Source organism: Hetaerina americana, unplaced genomic scaffold, assembly GCF_022747635.1.
Source record: "Hetaerina americana unplaced genomic scaffold, ioHetAmer1.1.p SCAF_9, whole genome shotgun sequence".
Lineage (NCBI taxonomy): Eukaryota > Metazoa > Arthropoda > Insecta > Odonata > Calopterygidae > Hetaerina > Hetaerina americana.
The window spans coordinates 46,352,441-46,366,189 of record NW_027287538.1 but is presented as its reverse complement, the minus strand read 5'-3'; the positions used below and the strand labels follow the sequence as shown (position 1 = coordinate 46,366,189).

The following is a 13,749-nucleotide window of genomic DNA, read 5'->3' as shown; positions in this document are numbered from 1 at the left end:
CTGAAAGCATGTTCACCTTCCTGTTTACAAACTTGGTTCGTCAAAATGGAAAATATTGGTTCTCATAGATTATATTAAATGGCTGAGGTATAAGTTAAAACCATTAAACGTTTTATAGTTGTATTTATAGCACTATTGTTCGTGAATTTCTGTTACATAGATATATTTTTTGCTCTGGGAGTGTAGTCAATATCTCACGCCCTCCCTTTGTTTCTAATTGTGGGTTGGCCTCCCGCCTTTTAAATCCTGGGTGCGCCCTACTGCTTCAGCGTGGTTTGCAAGTTTTTTGTCGCATTAATTCCTCGCCGACTTTCTTCCTCTATCCAACATTCCAAATCATTGAGAACTTCGGATCGTCCTTTAATTATGAAAGAATATTTTTAGTTTTTTTTGACTCCCTCCCCTTATTTGTACCATTTTATTATTGTTGGTACTCTAACCAGTTAATGTAGGCTTTAGATTGGCAGATTTTATGCAACGGTACAGCGATACATTAACATGTCTTTACTTTTGCAACGCAGCTACAACACTACAATAATACCCTCTTCAAATTATGATAGTTCCTTTCTCCCTTCATTCTACCTAATATGTCTATGCGTACTATTCTCGCTTGCCTAACGTTCTCCCATCCATCATTCTTCAAAATCCTATTGCCAATCAAAATGGTCTGCATTCGTCTTTTCTGCCCCTTTGGATTTCTCCCAACAATCTTCCTCCTACCCCACCACATCCAGCACTTCCTCGCTCGTTTTCCTTTCTGTCCGCTTCACCTTCCCCACGTCCATATTTCACAAGCCTCCAATCTACGCTTTATAATAATGCTTCAATGAACATGTGCAACGTATACGTATAAAACCATACTTCGATGCCTTTCTTAAAATCCTTGCTCAATATTTCTGTCATCAAGTGTCCCTTCCTTGTGAAAGTTCCCTCGCGCAATGCAAATCTTCTTCTCATCCGTACTAGTTGGCCATTTTGGTCGAAAACACTTCCGTGATACGTAAACTGTTCCACCGGGTAAGGTTAATGAATTTCTATTTTAATATCTAACTTAGCTTATCCAAAACAATCGTGTAATGATAATGTCAGTTAGATATTTACCTACTGATAAAACACGCCAGCATGCTTATAAAACATATTGGAACTAGGGAGCCAGGGAATACATACCTCGTTGCAGTTAATTGGACGAATAGACGCAACGCATATGACTTACGTTAAATTATATTAATGTTTTCACTGGTGGTAAATTTTTGATTTGTGAAAAGTTTTTCTTACGACGAGAAAATACTTAGCGTCTAGTATAAATACGACCCTAGGTGTTGGAAGGTAAAGGGTAGGATGGTAAATAAGTGGTTATTATCACAAAAGTTAGATTGTGGGACAAGGGAGGGTGAGGGAAAAAAGTAGAATGTGGTGTGTGAGAGGTGACCACTAGCGTTGCTTATTAGGCCGGGTGTGTATCATCTCGCTGGTTCTCACCTCGATTGGTGCCTGCGGTAGGTGATGAAGATTTCGCTACCGCCACGAAGAGGTACCCATCAAACGGTGGATGCCATATGGTGGTGGGGTTATCAGGAAACATAACCGTTGTTGTGATTGGTTGTTCATCTGGATGGAAAGGGTTGTTGTGCATTCTCCAATGTAAAATTAGGGCCAAAGTTGCAAGAAAAGTACTAAACCAGATTTTTTTCAAGGTGAATGTAACTTATGAATAGTAAACGGAGTTTGTGTAAAGAATAAGAAGTAAGCGAGTGCGTATTGAGCGGCTATATCTACACAATACCCCGCAAACCGCCACAAGGGCATGTGGCAGGGGGTGTTAGGTTACCACCCGTAACCTAGAATAAAACCACATGCAAAACCAAATCATGTTACCTCTACACAAATATTAGTTTGTTCATGCACTCGACAAACCTTAATTGCATGAAAGAAAATACTTACAAGTAACAATATTTAATAACAGAATTCGTACGTTCAAATCATGCTGCAAACTGTTAAAAAGATGAGTCTATTAAATAAAAAGAATGAAATTCAGGAAAAAACATGCAAAATATCGAAAAAATTATACACTACCAATTCTAATTAACTTCTACGCGATTGGTGTCATATCTATTATCATCTCCAAAGGTTAGAGGAAAAAACGACAATTTAACTCTATCCTTTCTGCAATAAATCTCCCTGATTTTACGTTGGTGATCGGATCTACCATAGTAAGTGGGGGCCTGTAAAATGTCCGTAAAATCCTCAGATCATTAAACATCCTCAAATTTACGCAGTAAATTTAACCTGTTTAAAACCTACGGTCAACTAGTGGCTTCCATCCTAATTCTTCCAATAGTGTCGTGACACAGCTACCTGTTACATGCCATAAGATGAGATTAAACAGTAACATGTGAAATATCAGGTATTTTTGTTTTAATTATGACGCTTCTGATATTCGTGGAATGTGTATGTGTTAAGGGAAGTGTTTGAATATCAATGGCGTTGATCGGATTTTCTGGAGTATAGAACTATTTTGTTATTTTATCATAGGGTTTAGACGAGAGCGCGAGTATCTGAATAATTACACCGAAAATAGTGAAGAAATTAGCATTTGTTGTAAGAGAGGACTTACATTAGGGTGTCTGGCTTAACAATAATCCGGGAGGACCGCGAAGGATGGAGTCTTGGAGTGGAACGGTGAGCGTATCTCTACCAGGCCAGAACCTACGAACTTGACGTGCGATCACCCTGCGATGACCTGTCCTAATCCACCCCATTTCCAGGGGACCTTAAATATGGTTCTGGACGGGGACGAGGGTTTGATTAGGGAGTGACCCTTGAGCATAGGGCCACGTCACTCCTCGTGGGAGATGACAAGAGGGAGAGGACTATTACCCTTCGTGACTCAGTCGCATCCTTCCTTAAATAGATAATTTGGAGGAGATTACGTATCGGGTATCTGGAAGACCTCCCCTCCGTGCGAGATCCAAGGAAATGTCCCATAATACTTTACGATTTTTGTCATACACGTAAGATCTTCCCATACGGGGTCCGACGAAGGAAAGATATCGACCACCGACCGCTCGCTCGTAGTCGATGTTTTCCGTTGCACCAGAGACGGGTTCAGTAAAATTATTCAGAAAAACTTATAAATTTTTGGTAGATACTGGCGAGGCCGTCACTACTGTGCTCAGCAAAAGAATTCCCACGGAGTCAATAAATGATTTCTCGATCATTCATCTCGGGTACGAAGGGCGTCTGGTCATCCCTTGTCGATCGTGAGGCACAGCTGTATACGCTTTGAAGTAGATAGTAAATTCCAGGCATGATATCTAAATAGCGGACATTAATAACGCGAGTAATGGCGGCAATATAGGTCCTGACTTTATGATTCGCTACGTAACTAGCATACCGTTTGAGGAACGAGAAATGAAAATTAATTAAGGACCCGGAACTAGCCTCAAATTCGCTAATGACGGATCACCAGGTTGGAGTAGTCAAAATCTTCCTCGGGAAGAAATGTTGGAAATATCTTCGATGGCTTCAGGTTCAACTATGTGGAAGTCCATGGCCATGAAATAAGAAACGCACTGTTCCTTACTTCGTCCAAGTACCTATTGATGACGCTGGTACGTTGAAACCATTTTTACCTGAATAAAATTCTTACTTTTCAAATTCTGCTTGCACGTTATTGGATACATTTCTTACTGCATCTTAAGGTGCAATTATTTTTTAGATGATAGTATTTGCATGCTCGTAGGATGAAAGGATTTTTGCATGTATTTATATGCCACTGTGGGTGTAGGTTTGCATGCATGTGTTGATTTTGCATGTGGTTTTGTTCCTTTTTACGGGTGGTGACCTAACACCCCCCGCCAAACACCCTTGCGGCGGCTTGCGAGGTATTATGTATATGTAAATGTAGAATAAAATTCTGTGGACGAATTCAGTTGGCACCATATTTCATGTGGAAATGTCACATTAGTTAGGCACCCACCTTGAGCATACTGCAAGTGTATGGGATCCTCATGAGGTAGGCTTAATTGTGGAACTAGATCAAGTGCAACGTAGAGCAGCTAGGTATGTGAAAAGCTATTATTAATAGCGTCACGACACTATTGGAGGAATTAGGATGGGAGGCACTAGTTGACCGTAGGCTTAAATATAGGCTAAATTTACTGCGGTTACAGGGTGTTACAGGTTTACAGGTTAAATTTGAGGTAGGTTACATATCTGAGGATGTTAAAGACATATTAGGGGCCCCACTTACCATGGTTGATCAGATCACCAACGTAAAATCAGGGAGATTTATTTTAGCACGGATAGATTTAAAATGTCGTTTTTTCCTCGAATCATTAGAGATCATAAAAGATATGACAGCAATCACGTATGAGATAATTAGAGTTGATAGTGTATATATTTGTCGATATCTTGCTTGCTTATCTTTTTATTTAATGGACTCATCATTTTGGTAGTTTTGCTGCATGATTTGAATGTTCGTATCCTGTTGCTGAATTTTGTTCTATGTTATTAATTTTTTCGTGTAGTTAGGTGTAATCGAGTGCATAAACAGACTAGTGTTTGTGTAGAGGTGGCATGATTTGGTTTTGCATTTGGTTTTATTCTAGTTCACGGGTGATGACCTAACACCCCCCAGCCACATGCTCTTACGAAGGCTTGCGGGGTATTATGTAGATGTCCCCCGTCAATTGACAATAGTATGGATAATAAAGGTCTGGGAGCAGCAGCTCCTGCTATAACGCTAGGGTGTAAAAGTAGGTGCAATAATAGGGGGAAAATGTTCTAACGATGACTGAAAGAAGGGAGTAAACGTTGACCCAACTAATTGATGAAAGTATGGAGTGAATCAGGAGAGAAATATTAATTCACGACCTGATATCATACAATGAGGAATATGGGCACGAAGAGAAAACAATAAATTATCCAAAGGCGTAATCAGGTTTGAAGTAAATAATGAATGATTACCGCCAGATGGATAGGCGAGCTTCGTTGCAGAAAATTTGACTGCTAATATCCTAGAAATTACGAGTACAACCTCGTACAACCGATTTGATGTTTGGGGTAAAAGAGTCGGGTGATATTTTGCCTCAGTCACTCTGTGGAACAGATCTATTGACGATGCTAGCGTATCTACATCTAATGACTGCTCCTCAAGGTTTCGCAAAGACGTGTGGTAGGGGTTGAGGGGTTGTTTTAGGTCACCATTCCTATTACATCTAATCCAAAAGCTACACGAACACATGACACCCCTTGATCCACCGAAACGGCTCTTAGAAGGAAGTGACCGGACGTCATTCATGTGACATCCGTTATGCACATTGCAATTTTAATCCTGTCAGTAACTACTCAACTGACAACACTAAGAGCACATTTAAGATATCCCATTAAAAATTGGGCTAGCAAATTGCGAACAAACGATACTCGCCAAAGTATTAGAAGAAGCAGTTCGATGTTCGGCGCGACTCATGAAATGGTGTTAAAGCAGAATCAATAATTGTACCCCAGTCCTCCATCGTAATGTCAAAAGTAAAAAGTGACTTCGTTAAAGCCGTAAAAGTAATTTGAAATGACTATGATCTCCCCATCTGGCCCAGTATGTTGTATCCTCGTCAGTGTATGATCACACCCTCCTCATAATAATGTGCAATACGAATAAGTAATGAAAAAATGTTTATGCGAGGCATTAAGTCCCGGGACTTATTGAACAGAATATATTTTGGGATGCGTAAGCTATAATTTTCAACGATTACGTTGAAAAGGGAAAATATTTTGACTTATTGGTGCTTTGGAAGGAAGAAATCGCAAAAAAAACGACCGCAACGTGCACCGTGCCACAAGTCAATGAAATCAATGGCCAAATTGAACGAGTTAGGCTTCAATCTGCTTCCCCACCCACCATACTCTCCAGATCTAGCCCCCAGCGACTTATTACTGTTTGCTGATCTCAAAAAGATGTTCCAGGGAAAAATATTTGGCTCGAATGAGGAAGACATCGCTACAACTGAAGCTTATTTTGAGGACAAGGACAAATGGTTATACAAGCATGGTATCGAAAAGTAAGAAAGCGTTGGAATGATTGCATATCTCTTGAGGGTGATTGTGTTGATGGAGAAAAAAGAATTGTGCGAAACTAATTTTGTTTTCTTAGTTAGTCCCAGGATTTATTGAACGATGCCCGGGACTTATTGAACAATAGGTTATCTTAGAGATGGAGAAATTTAATGAAAACACCCTTGGACCTGTCATCATTGAAATAAAGACAAATGACGAGATTTTTGGTCAGAAGCAATTTCGGTCGAAGATTTGATTTAAAAATCATTCTTTTATATTGTGCTTCTCCACCGAAGGTATTGATCCTATTATAGAGATTTATACAGGGTGAAGCAGAATGGACCCCATGATTTTACGAGTGAATTGTAAAAAAACCAACCTAGATAATTAAAAAAGTTTTTTTATTTCTGAAAAATAAATCCAATTGTATTTTATTTTCATTAGGTTTTGAAAATTATTTCATCCTGGCGACCACCTTGGAGAGCGATGAACAGGTTCAATTATTAAAAAATGTTTTGGAAAACTCTCCTCAGCATATCTGGCGTTATTCCAGCGATGACATCTACCTCCTTAAGGGCTTCCAAGGTCCTTGGTTGAACTTTGTAAACCTCATCTTTTAGATATCCCCAAAGGAAAAAATCACATAGGCTCAAATCCGGGGAGCGTGGGGGCCATGGAACATCCCCTCGTAAGGAGATCAGGCGGCCGGGAAATTGTTCTTGCTGGATTTGGCGTGAACGACGGGCGATACGAGTCGTGGCACCATCATGTTGGACGCTCTCATTGCAACGATGTTTTCAGGTGTCCGTACACTTTTAGATGGGTTTTCCAGGAAGTTCAGATCCTGTCACTTGTACACTAGTAATTCATTTCCTAATAGTTTTAGCATCAGGCACCCTGTCATGACGAGTCAAACCAAACCGCCTACGAAAAGCCCTCTGGGTCGCCACCACACTATCATTGTTTTTAAAGAACGTTTCTAAGACAAAGCCTCAATGCTCACCAGAACTCTGCAGAGTAATTACTAAAAATGGCGCTGTTCCCCCAAGCTAACGCCACTACTCCCATTGCGCTAATTTATCTGTGCGCTCTTCAGTGATTTTTTTTTAAATTGGGAGTTCATTCTGCTCCGCCCTGTACGTGAATATGTGGGTATCTTTATGCCCGGTACTGTGAGGCTGGGTGTCACCCATCTCGTGAAACACAGCATTGACGTGAGCGATGCGGAACCCATTATGAAACAGCCATACCGCGTTCCGAATTCCCAACGGACTAATTTGAGTGAGGCGAGTGAAGACGCGCTCGATCAAGACGTTATCTCCCCCATCCGCTTTCCCATGGTCAGTGACCATTATTTTGGTAAAAAAGAAAATAACTCGTATAGGTCAAGTCAAATATCGCCTGTGTATAGGTTATCGCGGCTTGAATACAGTAACAAAGAAAGAAGCTTTTCATGCGCCCAACATGGACGAGATGTCTTACCAGTAAGGGGGCGAGGCATTACTTTCCAGAATGGATCTTGGTAGTTGATGCTGGCAAGTGAAAATGGATGCCTTAATCAAGGAATACACAGAACTTATCACCTCCGATGATGACTTATAATCCAACACAATGAGATTTGGTTTAGCGAACTTTTATGAGACTTACGTCAACCATCTTTGCCGGAATCGCGAATAATGGTTTTGCTTTTCCTTTGGACAATTTTATAAGATTCCAAGGACATAAGGCCGAGGAAAATTTTTGAGAGGTTTCGCAAAGAGTGAACTTGATACTAATTTCAAAGAAAACCAAACTCTTTCGTAAACGCGTCTCATTTCGGACACAGATTTTCAGCTAACGGCCGGTACGGCACACAAGGAAAGAGGTGGAAGCGAAGCGATAGAGAAGTCTTTTCATGGTCTGGTCGGTTATTACCGAAAATTCATTCCTGCTAAACTCATTTTTTTGTGAAAATTTCAAGCCCACTTACTTTAACTATTCGGTTAAAACATGAAATACGCTTGAGATGCTAAAACATTTAATAAACGAGGTGCGTTCAATAAATAATCGAAATTCGAGTTATTTGGAAAAGATTTTATTTATTCCTCAATATCAATGTAATAAGAATAGAAGAGAAGATTCCACGAGGAAGACCAAGAGATATTTACGTAGGACAAATTAAAAAGGACGTAAAACAGAGAAGGTATCAGGGATTGAAGGAATTGACATTAAATAGAGTAGAATGGAGAACTGCAGTAAACCAACCCTAGGATTGAAAAGCCAATGATGATTATCTATTTAATCGCCTTCGAAATAGTCCCCATTAGAAATTATACACTTATGCCGGCGTTTTTTTGAATCCTCGAAACATTTCTGGAACTCGATCTGCGACATAGCTTTTTGCTCTCTCTCGGCGATGCGTTTTTAATCTCGTCTATAATGTAAAACGAAGGTCCTTCTAGGTTCTCTTTATTTTTGGGAACAGAAAAAAGTCACACGGGACCATGCCTGGCAAATATGAAGGCAGGGAAATCATTAAAGTGCTGTTTTGGCAAAACATTTACGAACAAGCAGTCAGCATCGTCAGCAGGGCATCAATCGCGGTGGTTCAAAAGCCATGGATTTTTTCGCCGCAAATATGGGCGTTTTGGCCGTATTACGTCATGCAAACGGCGTTGAACTTGATTGTATTACTCTTTATCGATCGTTTGACTTTGTGGCATGAACTCATGGTGCACTATGCAATATAATAAATTACAGATTTCCCGTTAATGTTTTATCAAACCTCATACTAAGGAGATTCCTCTCGTCCCATGTGATTTCACGCATCCCGGACTTCAATAGGCGATTTATTTGAATCACGGATTGTGTCTTCGCATGCATACGCTCGAGTACTTTGTTAAGAATGGTAAGAAATACAAAATTCGATGGTATTTGCGAGCAAACAACCACATAAAGCTTAGAAAAAACTTCTTCGGGGAAACAACTTCTATGCTTAACGGTGATTGAAATGATAATGAAATTCCGAATCTATTTTTTAAGGCGTCATTTTCAATTGCGTACCGACCACAAACCCCTCCAATGGTTCATCACTCTAAAAGAGCCGAAATCAGAGCTTTCCCGGTGGATAATGGAGTTGAATAATCCTTCGACGCAGAGCATCGTCCGGGAAGGCACTCCCGCATGTTGATTTGTCAACTCCTGCGCAGCAGACGCTGGGGTATCGTTTATGCTAGCGGATGCAAGAGCAAGGCATTAGATAAAGGACAGAAAGATTGCCCTGCGATGAAACCACTTCATAATGTGCCACTGAAACATGATTTCATTTATTTTTTATGACGAGAAGAGTCTATTCAATGCGTTCCTAATCAAAACGCCAGCTCCTCAGTTTATATACTTCGTAATTAATGAAGGAATACGGGTGGTGACCTAACACCCCCCGCCACACACCCTTGCGGCAGCTTGTGGGGTATTCTGTAGATGTATATACATCCAACAGCGTTGGTCCATGATAGCTCCGTTGGCAGGTCCCTTTGGGTTAGGCAAAACTTTAGAAATCGTTCAAAGACACTTAGCACTGGAAGGGATGCTATGTGGATACTTGGCTATGTGTAAAAAAAATGTGCTTGTCCTGGAGGAACCGAAAGTTCAAAGAATTCGCTGTTGCCACATCAGCCAGTAGCTTGAGGTTTCGCATCGCTTATAAAAGTTATCTCTTGATATAATTGGAGTAGAAGTAGTAGTTTTTTGGGGCGGCGACCGACAGCTGGAGTCATTTGAGCTATTAGGGATGGATGGATACGGAGGAAAGGATGGAGAGAAACCCGGCATCGACTAACTACCCGGCCTACTATTAACGAAGGGCTCTAAGGAGTCAGCATATTTAACGTCCCATCCGACGGACGGCGTACTCACTTAAAGTACTCTCCACAAAGCATTTCAAATAGGGATTGGGATACCACTGAAAAAGATCTGCCGTCTCCAGGATTAGAACCGTGGCCCTCTTGGTGGGAAGCTAGTACGCTAGCCACCGCGCCATCCTGATGCTCCATGGTACAATTTGACGGACCATTTTTCCCGCTACCCAGAGACTTTCGCCATCCCTGACCAAAATGCAGAGACAGTGGTGCAAGTGTTCTTTGAGAACATCATCTCTCGTCATGGTGTTCCAAGATACCGTCTCACTATTAAGAGGTGCAAAATTTGCGTCGCGACTTATGGAAATTGTATGCAATGCTCTGGGAATTCCATGTATCTCCACGCCTCCCTGTAACCCTGTAGCCAATGGTAGACTTGAAGGAGGCCGCGATTAGTTCGGGCAGCCCATGACACTGAAGGTCCCCGATTTGTCAACTTATAGTTGATATCAGAGTCTAAGATGGAGGCCATGGCAAAATGATATTCAAGGAGAATCCGTATCCTTCCATGAAACTGGGAACACTATTGTAATCGAATATATTTACACTCATCTGGTCCTAACGGTACAAAACTGTAGTTGCATGCTAAATTATAGAATAATTTAGTGGTCTGTGGTGTTAAAGTTTATGGATGAGACTGGAGACAGCACAATCCTACATTTAGTAACTCCTTCTAACAAGACACTCCCTGAAGTCACACACAACATTGAATTTTTCATCAATTTCGAATAATCTGCATCTAGTTTCATTCTATCCAATATCTCTATCCTTATCTTTCCCCTACTTTGCCAAACTTCCTCCCCTGTATCAATGTCTTCAATATCCCACTGCCAATCAACATGCTCTACATTCATCTTTCCTTTCTCCTTTGGATATTTCTCGACAATCCTCTCTCTTTATCTCTCATCATGCCTAGTTCTTCTTTGTCTGCTTTCCTATACGTGAATTTTACCTTTCCGCCCTTCGCCATACCTAAGTCTCCTAAAAACCTCCAATCTATGCCCATCATCTTGCTTCAACGACTATTGTTTCCGTACCGTACAAAACCAGGCTCCACATCAAGATTTTATCGAGTCTTCTCATAACATCCCTGCCATCAAATCCCTCTTTTCTTTTGAAAGATTCTTTGCATTACACAATTCTTCTTCTTTTTTATGTCTCTACTGCTCTGACCATCTTGGTCAAGGACACTGGTGTGTTAAATCAATTAAGCGCGCCCTCGACGCGAAATGTTTATTCAATGCATTCGAACAATCCATTCGTACCAGATACCCATTGGAAATTAAAAAGACTACTATTTCCAATCGCTGCACGCTTCGCAATGAATATAGACGAGTCTCAGGGACGAGAGTGGAATTAAGAGAAGGCAATGCTGCTTCCGTCGCGATGATTTAATACGGCAAAGTCGCGGATTAGTTGTTCCAATCAATTGCAGTACGTCGTGCTCCGTAATTCAAGCGCTGAAGGATAAATATCAAGAAAATAGGTAATGTTAGCTCGCGTTTGAAATATTTCAAGTATTGTAAAGTACAGGTTCATGTTCACAGTACCTGTACATGTTACCCCGTCGAGTGATGTCTTTAAAACCCCATCGGTTAACTTGGACATGAATACAATACAATGCACGTGTTTAACCGAGATTGAAATCTGTGAGTTTTTTCGTCTTTGCTGAGAATTGAATATTTGTTTTCAACTTGCATTCCTCAAACAGCTGAGAATGAGGAAGAAATGGAATGGATGGTACTGTGTATACACAATAGCGAAGAATAGTTTGAGAATGTCCTGATGAACTCCAATTGGTCATCCTGTTTTGGGAGATTATTAACTTGCGAATTAAATTTTACCAGTCTCATTGTGCAAGCGATTGATTCGAGTAGCTCCCTATTACTTGTCGTAAATAATCCGTTGCCGGCGTTTTTTTAGAGAGTAGTAGTAGTATTTAGGGGAGGCGACCGATAGCTGAGTTCATTTGCGCCATAAGGGATGGACAGGAAAGGATGAAGGGTGGAGAGAAACCCGGCGTCGGCATTAGCCTACTCTTTACGAAAGACGCCAAGGGATCCAGAGCTTTACGTCCCATCCGACGGACGGCGTACTCACTGACAGTGCCCTCCACAAAGCACCTCAAGTAGAGATCGAGATACCACTGAAAAATATTCAACACCGCCGGTATTCAAACCCGGGCCCTCTGGGAGGGAAGCCAGTATGATAGCCACCGCACCATCCCGATCCCCTTTTCTTCAGAGATCAATAACTCTTAACATATGTTTATCTCGTCACGTTTGTTGGCCTTTTATCCTAAAGGGCGAAGAGAACTGAACAGAGTTTACATCGCAAAACTTTAATGGGGCAAGAAAGATGCGACACATTTTGATTGGAAATGGGACGTTGAAGACTGTGATATGGAGGGGAGATTGCTGGTTAGGCGAGGAAGTGGTAGGAATGGGTAATAGGCATGTTTTACGGAATGAAGCGAGGAAAGAAGTATGCAGAATTGAAGAGGGACTTAATGTTTTGTTGGAGGAGAGGTCCTGTTTTGTGCTGGAGGCAAGAGAATTATCGTCGTACCGATGTGTAGCCTGTGGCCATTCAAAACCCACCTTGATCGATATATCAGAATCAATAGTAATAATAATAATCAGGACTTAATCGTATCTTCAAGAATATCCGTTAAAAAATGACATTTCGCGAAAAATCAAGGAAATACGACACTGTACGCCGAGTGACCAACAGCCGATTTGTGCTAAAACCTTTCGTTGTGTGCTATTCACTCCCGGGGTTAAATTTTAAAATCCACGCGCGCATGCGCAGGAGCTGCTAGATGAACTGAGGAATTAATCATTTTCCAGCCTTTCGCCATTTTATTTTAATGTGTTCTTGGACATATGGATTCCTTTTGGAAATCTTTGCGAAGGGGGAGGGGTTACCAATAGTTAGTTTGCCCGAGCTTACCTAGGTATTTATATCCGTTTGGAATCGTGAACTGCGATAAATTATTGATGAATTATATGCTTGTGTTTTTTTAACAGTGCCATGTCTTAACCTGTTCACTAGAATGGTGATGAATATACGCCGGCGAAGCGTCAACTGGATACAATTCAATCTTTGTGGCGGTGGGCCCACGCGGGATTGTTGGTGCTTCAGGGCTCCCTGCTGTTGGTCACCGAGGCTAGAATTGAAGCATCCTTGGGTGGAACAACAGATGGTAGGGGGGAGGGGGGTTGGTTCCGCGAAGGACCCTTTAGGGGACGACTAGTCGTGTAAATAAGACTGAGGACTTAAGAATGACTTGAGTCTTGATGACATTGCACAGTGGCGCAGTGGCGAAATCTTCGCTGTAGCGAGAGCAGTCCGAGGAAGGTGTGTGACGGTACTGACCTAGCACGGTGGACGATCCGGACTGGCTGTCCGCGGCACTGTTCACTCACTGGTGCCGGGCTGAGTCTCCGAGATTCCCGACGAGGAGGAACTGGCGAGGTCGGGGATGAACGCTTGCTTGTCTCGGCTTTCAGCGGTTACGTCGCGAAGGCGTGCAGGGTGACTGGCGGAGCAGTTGACATTCTCTGATGCCGCTCCGCACCCCTGGGAAAGGGAAGGGGGAATGAGGGGGTATTGGGATGCAGCTGCCGTACCCCCCCCCCTCTTACGTCTTCCCACACTCTTGGGGCGGGGGACTGGTGGGGAGGACTCCTCCGCCTCTTATCGCATACTACACCGCCTCCCTCACTGCCTCGAGCATCTGGGTCCGACCGTCATTAGTTGTCTGCTCACTGTTCCATTTTCAAATCTCAGAACGGGG

The 13,749-nt window shown here is 41.9% G+C and overlaps 1 protein-coding gene across 1 annotated transcript in view; it reads right to left on the bottom strand.

Annotated features, from left to right (window-relative positions):
• LOC139698691 (uncharacterized) overlaps positions 1 to 13,487 on the bottom strand; it is a 59,519-nt gene extending 46,032 nt beyond the window's left edge. Inside the window, exon 1 of the mRNA XM_071597566.1 lies at positions 13,329 to 13,487. The gene's annotated coding sequence lies outside the window, so the exon portion shown is untranslated. The remainder of the gene's footprint in view (positions 1 to 13,328) is intronic.
• Positions 13,488 to 13,749: the final 262 nt, after the last annotated feature.